The sequence below is a fragment of the Scyliorhinus torazame genome, chromosome 1, assembly GCF_047496885.1.
Source record: "Scyliorhinus torazame isolate Kashiwa2021f chromosome 1, sScyTor2.1, whole genome shotgun sequence".
NCBI lineage: Eukaryota > Metazoa > Chordata > Chondrichthyes > Carcharhiniformes > Scyliorhinidae > Scyliorhinus > Scyliorhinus torazame.
This window is the reverse complement of record NC_092707.1, coordinates 400,038,261-400,050,846: the sequence shown is the minus strand read 5'-3', so window position 1 is coordinate 400,050,846 and position 12,586 is coordinate 400,038,261. Positions and strand designations below refer to the sequence as shown.

The 12,586-nt window shown below is 46.1% G+C and overlaps 1 protein-coding gene across 10 annotated transcripts in view; it reads right to left on the bottom strand.

Moving 5' to 3' along the window:
- adgrg6 (adhesion G protein-coupled receptor G6) overlaps positions 1-12,586 on the bottom strand; it is a 201,813-nt gene that overhangs the window by 143,621 nt on the left and 45,606 nt on the right. The gene's annotated exons all lie outside the window — the stretch shown is intronic.

The following is a 12,586-nucleotide window of genomic DNA, read 5'->3' as shown; positions in this document are numbered from 1 at the left end:
TAATGAGCCAAATTGACATGCTGCTGCTGGTGAGTAAGATTCCCACAATGCATCCTTCCTGCCCAAACATAAATTGGTGACAGTTTTCTGACACTTGGAGTCCAATGATTCCTTCCCGATTCTCCCGGTGCCCCCACTACCTTGCCTATTCTGACGGGCTCAATTAAATTCCACCCTCTGACTCTATAACCGAACGTGTTGCGGTATTATGACAATCCAAAAACCTCGTGGTCACTTTTACTGATTTTCTTACAATTTGAATTAAAATTCTCAAACTTCCACGGTGGTTTTCTTTGGAGTCCAGGTCTTGGAGTTACCAGTCCAATAAGATGATCACTAAACTACTGTACCCTGAATCCACTGAAACGCTTGCGGTGGGAATGAATGACTCAGTCCATTGCAGATTCTGATATCTGCGTCGGTATTTTGCACGAAGCAGTTCAGTGTTTACCCTGAGCTTGATGCCTATTCTCAGTTCACAATTGTTCAAGTTCAGGAGCTGCACTGGTCCATCCAGCCCTTTGCTTTGCGGGTGGCACATTGAAAGGTCAGATTTGCCATTGATTTAGTTCCGCTTGCTCTATATCAGAGCTCTGCACTGATGTACGCTAGCAGAATGCTTTTTGAGTAGCAGAGCTGGCAACAAAATACAAACCATTTAAAGACATGGTTGATTAAAAGAAACTGCAAAAATCATCACTGAGTTACAGACTGGAATCTAATCGAGTTCAGGTGGTTTATATATAGAATAATGGATACATGGGAGTGAGTTACAGACTGGAATCTAATCGAGTTCAGGTGGTTTATATACAGAATAATGGATACCTGAGAGTGAGTTACAGACTGGAATCTAATCGAGTTCAGGTGGTTTATATATAGAATAATGGATACCTGAGAGTGAGTTACAGACTGGAATCTAATCGAGTTCAGGTGGTTTATATATAGAATAATGGATACCTGGGAGTGAGTTACAGACGGGAATCTAATCGAGGAGTTCAGATGGTTTATATACAGAATAATGGATACCCGGGAGTGAGTTACAGACTGGAATCTAATCGAGTTCAGGTGGTTTATATACAGAATAATGGATACCTGAGAGCGAGATACAGACTGGAATCTAATTGAGGAGTTCAGATGGTTTATATACAGAATAATGGATACCCAGGAATGAGTTACAGACTGGAATCTAATCGAGGGGTTCAGATGGGTTACATACAGAATAATGAAGTCTTGGGAGTGAGATACGGACTGGAATCTAATCGAGGGGTGCAGATGGTTTATATACAGAACAATGGATACCCGGGAGTGAGTTACAGACTGGAATCTAATCGAGGGGTTCAGGTGGTTTATATACAGAATAATGGATACCCGGGAGTGAGTTACAGACTGGAATCTAATCGATGAGTTCAGATGGTTTATATACAGAATAATGGATACCCAGGAATGAGTTACAGACTGGAATCTAATCGAGGGGTTCAGATGGGTTACATACAGAATAATGAAGTCTTGGGAGTGAGATACGGACTGGAATCTAATCGAGGGGTGCAGATGGTTTATATACAGAATAATGGATACCCGGGAGTGAGTTACAGACTGGAATCTAATCGAGGGGTTCAGATAGTTTATATACAGAATAATGGATACCTGGGAGTGAGTTGCAGACAGGAATCTAATCGAGGAGTTCAGATAGTTTATATACAGAATAATGGATACCTGGGAGTGAGTTGCAGACCGGAATCTAATCGAGGAGTTCAGATAGTTTATATACAGAATAATGAAGTCTTGACTTCCGGTGGCGGCTATGAGGGAGTAAGTCGCACAATTGGTGGCTCTTGATCCGGTCGGACTTTTGGACCTTTCTCCCTGACTTTTTTGTATTTTTGAGTGCTGGATCTGAAGGCATATGCCCTCAGGCACTGTCTCCAGATATAGGTGTATGGTATTAAGTAGCAGAAAGAATCGCAAACAGCTGAAGAAGTGGGCAAACAAGGGAAGTGTAGAAGCTGCCGCCGAGGACAATATGGCCGATGTCCGGACCCCGGTGCAGACAGCCCAGCCAACAACGGAGCATCTGCTGAAGGTCATCCAAGTGGGCTTTACCGCGTTGAAACGGGACAGTTTAGACCTGATTCAGAAATCTATTGAGCGCCTGGAGCATAGGCTAGATGCCCAGGATCGGACGATCCAGTAGCTGGAAAAGCGCTGAAGGAGCAGGAGGATCACCAAACGTTGGAGGAGGCGGAGGTGGAGAGGCTGAAGGATCAACAAAAAAGGCACCTGGAAAAGGTGGAGGACCTGGAAAATAGGTCTCGTCGGCAGAATTTGAGAATCGTTGGTCTCCCGGAGGGGGCTGAGGGAGAGGATGCCGCAGCGTATGTGGCAGACATGTTCCAGAAACTGTTGGGGGATGATGTCTTCCCTCGCCCGGTGGAGGTGGACAGGGCGCACAGAGCGCTGGTGAGGCAGCCGCGAGCGGGGGCCTCCCCCCAAGCGATGGTGATCGGTTCCACAGGTTCCTGGACAAGGAGCTGGCGCTACAGTGGACCAAGCGCACGCGGAGCTGCCATTGGAATAACAGTGTGTTGCGCATCTACCAGGACCTGAGCGTGGAGGTGGCCAGAAGAAGGGCAGGCTACGGGCAAGTCAAAGAGATTCTGTTTAAGAAGCAGGTGAAGTTTGGGCTGCTATACCCGGCGCACCTGTGGGTCACACACGAGGGACGGCACCATTACTTTGAGGAACCCGAGGATGCGATGGACTTCGCCAAGAGAGAAGGGCTGGTGCCGAACTAAGGACTTTTTGGACTTGTGTTAAAAAGACACGAAGCGATGGTTACATGTTTTTCTTGTGTTGTGTTTTTTTCCTGTTTTTTTCTCACCTGTTTTCGAGTGTTCGCTGGAAAAAGAGGGTAGTTAAGGTATTTGGTGCTGGGGGCTTTTTGAGTTTGGATCAGGGTGGTTGGAAGTGCCTATTACTTATGTTGTTTTATTCGATTTGCACTAGCGTCGGGGTTTTCTTTCTTTGTTACTTTTTAAAAAATCTTTTCAGATCAATTGCTCGAGGATGGCTGGTTTGGGGAAGTGGTGTTGATGGGCAGGGGGGATGGGTCAGAAGGAACAATAGGTGGGAGACTTGTTAGCGCCGGAGCCGAGAGCCACCAGGCTAGCTGGGTGAGCTGGTCTACGGACACCAGGGGGGGGGGGTGTCTCTCTGGTTTATGGCAGGGGTTAGGTTGCAGGGTGTTGTTGCTGCAGGAGGGGGGGGTTGCGGGGTAGTTGATTTGCTGACGAGGGGGGACTTGAGTTTGGGAACATGGAGGAGGTCACAGGTGGAGGCTGCCTGGAGACAGGCCAGGGGAAGCACGACACAGGGGCTGGGGGCGTCCCCAAGAAAGGAGATGGTTGATCGGTGGGGCCGGTAAAGAGGGCACGTGTGTTCGCGCATCTGAGGGCGCTAAAGGCGGACGTAATAATGCTTCAGGAGAATCATCTGAAAGTATCTGACCAGGTCAGATTGAGGAAGGGCTGGATCAGCCAGGTCTTCCACTCGGGGTTGGACACTAAAACCAGGGGGGTCGCGATTTTGGTCAACAAATGGGTGCAATTCGAGGTGGGCAGCACAATCTCGGATGGGGGAGGCAGATTTGTCATGGTGAGTGGAAAGCTCGAGGGGATGAGGGTAGTTTTGGTCAATGTATATGCCCCAAACTGGGATGATGTGGATTTTATTAAGAGAATGCTGGGGAAGATACCTGACCTGGACTCGCACAGGCTGATCATGGGAGGTGATTTTAACACAGTCCTGACCCCGGCCTAGACTGGTCGTGTTCAAAAACGGGTAAGATGCAGGCAAAGGCAAAAGAACTGAGGGGGTTTATGAAGCAAATGGGGGGGGGGGTGCTGACCCATAGAGGGCTAGTCATCATGAGCAGGGATTTGCTGGCGGAGGTGACGGACGTAGAATATTCGGCGATCGCTATTTCGGACCATGCCCCGCACTGGGTTGATCTGCAGGTCTGTAAGGAAAGTTTTCAGCCCCCTCAATTGAGGCTGGAGGTCGGTTTGTTGGCGGGCGAGGCGGTGTGTGAGAGGGTGAGGAAATGTACGCAAAACTACCTGCAGGTCAATGACACAGGGGAAGTCTCAGATGCGGTGCTCTGGGAGGGGCTGTAGGCAGTGGTGAGAGGGGAGCTGATTTCGAGTCGAGCACATAGGGACAGGACGGACAGGGCAGAAATGGACCGACTGGTAAAGGAGATCTTACAGATAGACAGGAGATATGCGGAGACCCCGAGGGCAGAGCTATTAGGGAACGACGAAGGCTACAGACTGATTCTGGGGTGTTGTCCACAGGTAAAGCTGTGGAGCAGCTTAGGAAGACGAGGGGTGCGATTTATGAGCACTGGGAGAAAGCCAGTAGAATGCTGGCACAGCAACTGAGGAAGAGGGAGGCGGCCAGGGAAATAGGGAAGGTAGTCGACAGGGGGGGAAACTTGGTCGGAGATCCAGCAGGGCTGAACAAGATGTTCAGGGACTTCGAGAGTAAGCTTTACACCTCAGAACCCCCTCCGGGACTAGAAGGGATGAGGCACTTTCTGGATGGACTGACCTTCCCAAAAGTGGACAAGGGACGGGTTGGGGGCCCCGATCAGGGCCGAAGAAATATTGGGGGGTTTGAGGACCATGCAACCGGGTAAAGTCCCGGGGCCGGATGGGTATCTGGTGGAGTTTTATAAAAAGTTCTCTGAGATAGTGGGGCCGGTGCTGTCTAAGGTTTTTTATGAGGCAAGAGACAGAGGGCTGTTAACCCCGACGATGTCACAGGCTACCATCTCCCTGATATTGAAACGGGACAAAGACTCGGTGGCATGTGGGTCCTATTGGCCGATCTCTCTGCTCAACGTAGATGCTAAAATACTGGCCAAGCTCTTGGCTGCTAGGATTGAGGACTGCGTGCCAGACGTCATACTATGGAAGATCAAAGCGGGTTTGTCAAGGGCAGGCAGCTGGTGGCCAACCTAAGAAGGCTGCTGAATGTGATCATGATGCCCCCGGAGAGTAGGGAGGTAGAGGTAGTTGTGGCAATGGATGCCGAGAAGGGATTCGACCGGGTTGAGTGGGACTATTTATGGGAGGTGTTGGGAAGATTTGGGTTCGGGGAGGGCTTTATTGACTGGGTCAGGCTGCTGTACCAGGCTCCAGAGGCGAGTGTAAGGACGAATAGAACGACATCTGACTATTTTAGACTGTACCAAGGGACAAGGCAGGGGTGCCCCCTCTCCCCACTGCTGTTTGCGCTAGCAATAGAGCCGCTGGCAATTGCCCTGACAGCTTCTAGGGATTGGAAGGGGCTGGTACGGGAGGTGGGGAGGGAGGGGGGTGGGGCACAGAGTTTCATTGTACGCCGACGACCTGCTCTTATACATCATGGATCCAGTGGCTGGGATGGATGAAATCATGGGAATCCTGAAGGAATTCGGCCGGTTCTCGGGGTACAAACTGAACATGGTAAAGAGTGAGTTGTTTGTAGTCCACGCAAGGGGCCAGGAGGGTAGGTTGAGGGGGTTGCCGTTCAGGCTAGTAGGGGACAGTTTTAGATTCTTAGGGATACAGGTGGCGCGGGACTGTGGCCGGCTGCACAAGTTGAACTTATCCCGGTTGGTGGAGCAAATGAGGGCTGAGTTCCGGAGGTGGGATGCGCTCCCATTGACACTAGTGGGGAGAGTGCACACGGTTAAAGTGACGATCCTCCCGAGATTCCTGTTTGTCTTCCAGTGTCTCACATTTTCATTCCGCGGCCTTTTTTCAAGACGATCAATAAAATGATTATGGGATTTGTGTGGGCGGGAAAGTCCCCGCGGGTGAGGAGATTGATGCTCGAGAGGAATCGAGGGGAGGGGGGGCTGACGCTGCCAAACTTTAGTAACTACTACTGGGCGGCCAACATAGCTATGATAAGAAAGTGGATGGTGGGTGCGGGGTCGGTTTGGGGGCGAATGGAGGCCGCTTCGTGCAGGGGCACCAGCTTGGCAGCCCTGGTTACGGCGCCCCTGCCGCTCCCGCCGGCGCGGTACTCCACCAGCCCTATCGTGGTGGCGACTTTGCGGATCTGGGGCCAATGGAGAAGGCACATGGGGGAAGTGGGAGCATCGGTTTAGTCCCCAATTTGCGACAACTACCGGTTTGCCCCGGGAAAGATGGACGGTGGGTTCCGAACATGGCGGAGGGCTTGGATCGAGAGGATGGGGGATTTGTTCTTGGAAGGGAGCTTCCTGAGCATGAGAACGTTGGAGGAGAAATTTGGGCTGGCGAGAGGGAATGAGTTAAGGTACCTGCAGGTATGGGACTTTCTACGCAGACATATTCCATCCTTCCCACGCCTGCCACTTAGGGGGATCCAGGACAGGGTAGTGTCCAGTAGTTGGGTGGGGGAGGGGAGGGTCTAGGATATATATAAAGAACTTATGGGAGCAGAGGAGATGCAGATCGAGGAGCTGAAGCTTAAGTGGGAAGAGGAGCTCAGGGGTGAGATGGAAGAGGGCTTATGGGCGGAGGCGTTGAGCAGGGTAAACGCGACCGCAACATGCGCCAGGCTCAGCCTGATTCAATTCAAAGTTGTCCACCGAGCCCACTTTTTTAGATTGGAGGACAGGTGCGCCAGATGTTCGGGAGGACCGGCGAACCATGTCCACATGTTCTGGGCATGTCCAAAACTCAGGGAGATCTGGCAGGGATTCGCAGACGTTATGTCCCGGGTACTGAAAACAAGGGGATGATGAGTCCAAGGTGGCTATTTTGGCGGTTTCGGAGAACCCGGGAGTCCAGGAGGAGAGAGAGGCTGATGTTTTGGCCTTTGCGTCCCTAGTAGCCCGGCGACGAATTCTGTTGGCATGGAGGGACTCAAAGCCCCCGAAGTTGGAGGCCTGGCTATCGGATATGGCGAGCTCTCTCGGTCTGGAGAAAATTAAGTTCGCTCTGAGAGGGTCACTGTCAAGGTTCGCCTGGACGTGGCAACCATTTTTTGACTTCTTTGCGGAAAATTAATCTTATGTGGGGGGGTGGGGAGCGGTTAGGGTAACATAGATTAGGGGGGTAGTTAGGCTGGTCCTTGTAGGAGGGGAGCTGGTTTTCTTGCACTATATTGACTGTTCTTTTCACACTGTTTTATATTGTTGTTGTTTACTATGCCAAAATGTCTGAAAAAATTGTTTATCAAAAAAAAGAATAATGAATCTTGGGAGTGAGTTACAGACTGGAATCTAATCGAGTTCAGATTGTTTATATGTAGAATAGTGGCCGGGACTCTCCGCCAGCGACATTCTCCATTATGCCGGCGCCCGGAGGTTTCCCGACGGCATGGGGTTGCCCCACAATGGGAAACCCCGTTGTCCGGCTGGGGTAACAGAGAGTCCCGCCAGTCAGTCGGGGCAGAAATGTGGCATGGCGGGGCGGAAAATCCGGCCCTATGGATACCTGGGAGTGAGTTACAGACTGGAATCTAATCGAGTTTGGGTGGTTTATATACAGAATAATGGATGCCTGGGAGTGAGTTACAGACTGGAATCTAATCGAGTTTGGGTGGTTTATATACAGAATAATGGATACCTGAGAGTGAGTTACAGACTGGAATCTAATCGAGTTTGGGTGGTTTATATACAGAATAATAGATTCCTGGGAGTGAGTTACAGACTGGAATCTAATCGAGTTTGGGTGGTTTATATACAGAATAATGGATACTTGGGAGTGAGTTACAGACTGGAATCTAATTGAGTTCAGGTGGTTTACATGTAGAATAATGGATACCTGTGACGGGAAGAGGGGCCGTAGCTACGGATTGACTAGATAGGTTATCATGAAATGATAAAAGGAGGGAATGACGAATGTGATATAAAATAGTTAGTTTAAATATATTAGTTACAGTAATGTAGATGGAGGCCGGTCTAATTCTAGTGAGTTCACAGACAAAGGATTTCAGAAAGCATGGCACGGAAGGGGGAGGGGTGTCTAATAGGGGAGGAGAAAACGATGCTGGGTAACAAGAGGCCAGGGGAAAGGAATAACAAGTGAGCCAATTAGGATGTATGGCCAGGTCAGGAGGGGTATAGGATGACCTATGGGAATCGTTTCTGTGAAACTTGATGCCATTTGAATGTATTTGTAGAGATTCATTTGTCTCCAATAGCACTCGATTCTGAAGACCCAGGAGGCTGCTTGTGTTCTGGGTTTTTGCGAAGCGAGTCAGACTTGCAAGTCGGGTAAAAATGAATAATACTATGCCTACAAATCCATCTCGAGTTTTATTGAGGCCAGACTGACGGGTAAAGAATTCAACATTTGTCACCTGAGAGTGAGTTGCAGACTGGAATCTAATTGTGTTCAGGTGGCTTATGTACAGAATAATGGATACCTGGGAGTGAGTTACAGACTGGAATCTAATCGAGTTCAGGTGGTTTAAATACAGAATAATGGATACCTGGGAGTGAGTTACAGACTGGAATCTAATCGAGTTCAGATGGTTTATATACAGAATAATGGATACTTGGGAGTGAGTTACAGACTGGAATCTAATCGACTTTGGGTGGTTTATATACAGAATAAGGGATACCTGAGAGTGAGTTACAGACAGGAATTTAATCGAGTTCAGGTGGTTTATATACAGAATAATCGATACCTGAGAATGAGTTACAGACTGGAACCTCACCGAGTTCGGGTGGTTTATATACAGAATAATGGATACCTGAGAGTGAGTTACAGACTGGAATCTAATCGAGTTTGGGTGGTTTATATACAGAATAATAGATACCTGAGAGTGAGTTACAGACTGTAATCTAATCGAGTTCAGGTGTTTATATACAGAATAATGGATAACTGGGAGCGATTTACAGACTGGAATCTAATCGAGTTCAGGTGGTTTATATACAGAATAATGGATACCTGGGAGTGAGTTACAGACTGGAATCTAATCGAGTTTGGGTGGTTTATATACAGAATAATGGATACCTGAGAGTGAGTTACAGACTGGAATCTAATCGAGTTTGGGTGGTTTATATACAGAATAATAGATACCTGAGAGTGAGTTACAGACTGGAATCTAATCGAGTTCAGGTAGTTTATATGCAGAATAATGGATACATGGGAGTGAGTTACAGACTGGAATCTAATCGAGTTTGGGTGGTTTATATACAGAATAATGGATACCCGGGAGTGAGTTACAGACTGGAATCTAATCGAGTTTGGGTGGTTTATATACAGAATAATAGATACCTGAGAGTGAGTTACAGACTGTAATCTAATCGAGTTCAGGTGTTTATATACAGAATAATGGATAACTGGGAGCGAGTTACAGACTGGAATCTAATCGAGTTCAGGTGGTTTATATACAGAATAATGGATACATGGGAGTGAGTTACAGACTGGAATCTAATCGAGTTCGGGTGGTTTATATACAGAATAATGGATACCTGCGAGTGAGTTACAGACTGGAATCTAATCGAGTTCAGGTGGTTTATATCAAATAATGGATACCTGGGAGTGAGTTACAGACCGGAATCTAATCGAGTTCAGGTGGTTTATATACAGAATAATGGATACCTGGGAGTGAGTTACAGACTGGAAGCTAATTGAGTTCGGGTGGTTCATATACAGAATAATGGATACCTGAGTGTGAGTTACAGACTGGAATCTAATCGACTTTGGGTGGTTTATATACAGAATAAGGGATACCTGAGAGTGAGTTACAGACAGGAATCTAATCGAGTTCAGGTGGTTTATATACAGAATAATCGATACCTGAGAATGAGTTACAGACTGGAACCTCACCGAGTTCGGGTGGTTTATATACAGAATAATGGATACCTGAGAGTGAGTTACAGACTGGAATCTAATCGAGTTTGGGTGGTTTATATACAGAATAATAGATACCTGAGAGTGAGTTACAGACTGTAATCTAATCGAGTTCAGGTGTTTATATACAGAATAATGGATAACTGGGAGCGAGTTACAGACTGGAATCTAATCGAGTTCAGGTGGTTTATATCAAATAATGGATACCTGGGAGTGAGTTACAGACTGGAATCTAATCGAGTTTGGGTGGTTTATATACAGAATAATGAATACCTGAGAGTGAGTTACAGACTGGAATCTAATTGAGTTTGGGTGGTTCATATACAGAATAATGGATACCTGAGAGTGAGTTACAGACTGGAATTTAATCGAGTTCAGGTGGTTTATATGTAGAATAATGGATACCTGGGAGTAAGTTACAGACTGGAATCTAATCGAGTTCAGGTGGTTTATATATAGAATAATGGATACCTGAGTGTGAGTTACAGACTGGAATCTAATTGAGTTCAGGTGGTTTATATACAGAATAATGGATACCTGAGAGTGAGTTACAGACTGGAATCTAATCGAGTTTGGGTGGTTTATATGCAGAATAATGGATACCTGGGAGTGAGTTACAAACTGGAATCTAATTGAGTTCAGGTGGTTTATATACAGAATAATGGATACCTGAGAGTGAGTTACAGACTGGAATCTAATCGACTTTGGGTGGTTTATATGCAGAATAATGGATACATGGGAGTGAGTTACAGACTGGAATCTAATCGAGTTCGGGTGGTTTATATACAGAATAATGGATACCTGAGAGTGAGTTACAGACTGGAATCTAATCGAGTTCAGGTGGTTTATATCAAATAATGGATACCTGGGAGTGAGTTACAGACCGGAATCTAATCGAGTTCAGGTGGTTTATATACAGAATAATGGATACCTGGGAGTGAGTTACAGACTGGAATCTAATCGAGTTTGGGTGGTTTATATACAGAATAATGGATACCTGAGAGTGAGTTACAGACTGGAATCTAATCGAGTTCAGGTGGTTTATATCAAATAATGGATACCTGGGAGTGAGTTGCAGACCGGAATCTAATCGAGTTCAGGTGGTTTATATACAGAATAATGGATACCTGAGAGTGAGTTACAGACTGGAATCTAATCAAGTTCAGGTGGTTTATATACAGAATAATGGATACCTGAGTGTGAGTTACAGACTGGAATCTAATCAAGTTCAGGTGGTTTATATACAGAATAATGGATACCTGAGTGTGAGTTACAGACTGGAATCTAATCGAGTTCAGGTGGTTTATATATAGAATAATGGATACCTGGGAGTGAGTTACAGACTGGAATCTAATCGAGTTCAGGTGGGTTATGTATAGAATAATGGATACCTGGGAGTCAGTTACAGACTGGAATCTAATCGAGTTCAGGTGGTTTATATATAGAATAATGGATACCTGAGAGTGAGTTACAGACTGGAATCTAATCGAGTTCAGGTGGTTTATATACAGAATAATGGATACCCGAGGGTCAGTTACAGACTGGAATCTAATCGAGTTCAGGTAGTTTATATGTAGAATAATGGATACCTGGGAGTGAGTTACAGACTGGAATCTACTTGAGTTCGGGTGGTTCATATACAGAATAATGGATACCTGAGTGTGAGTTACAGACTGGAATCTAATCGACTTTGGGTGGTTTATATACAGAATAAGGGATACCTGAGAGTGAGTTACAGACAGGAATCTAATCGAGTTCAGGTGGTTTATATACAGAATAATCGATACCTGAGAATGAGTTACAGACTGGAATCTAATCGAGTTCAGGTGGTTTATATACAGAATAATCGATACCTGAGAATGAGTTACAGACTGGAACCTCACCGAGTTCGGGTGGTTTATATACAGAATAATGGATACCTGAGAGTGAGTTACAGACTGGAATCTAATCGAGTTTGGGTGGTTTATATACAGAATAATAGATACCTGAGAGTGAGTTACAGACTGTAATCTAATCGAGTTCAGGTGTTTATATACAGAATAATGGATAACTGGGAGCGAGTTACAGACTGGAATCTAATCGAGTTCAGGTGGTTTATATACAGAATAATGGATACATGGGAGTGAGTTACAGACTGGAATCTAATCGAGTTCGGGTGGTTTATATACAGAATAATGGATACCTGCGAGTGAGTTACAGACTGGAATCTAATCGAGTTCAGGTGGTTTATATCAAATAATGGATACCTGGGAGTGAGTTACAGACTGGAATCTAATCGAGTTCAGGTGTTTATATACAGAATAATGGATACCTGGGAGTGAGTTACAGACCGGAATCTAATCGAGTTCAGGTGGTTTATATACAGAATAATGGATACCTGGGAGTGAGTTACAGACTGGAAGCTAATTGAGTTCGGGTGGTTCATATACAGAATAATGGATACCTGAGAGTGAGTTACAGACTGGAATTTAATCGAGTTCAGGTGGTTTATATATAGAATAATGGATACCTGGGAGTAAGTTACAGACTGGAATCTAATCGAGTTCAGGTGGTTTATATATAGAATAATGGATACCTGAGAGTGAGTTACAGACTGGAATCTAATCGAGTTTGGGTGGTTTATATGCAGAATAATGGATACCTGGGAGTGAGTTACAAACTGGAATCCAATTGAGTTCAGGTGGTTTATATACAGAATAATGGATACCTGAGAGTGAGTTACAGACAGGAATCTAATCGAGTTT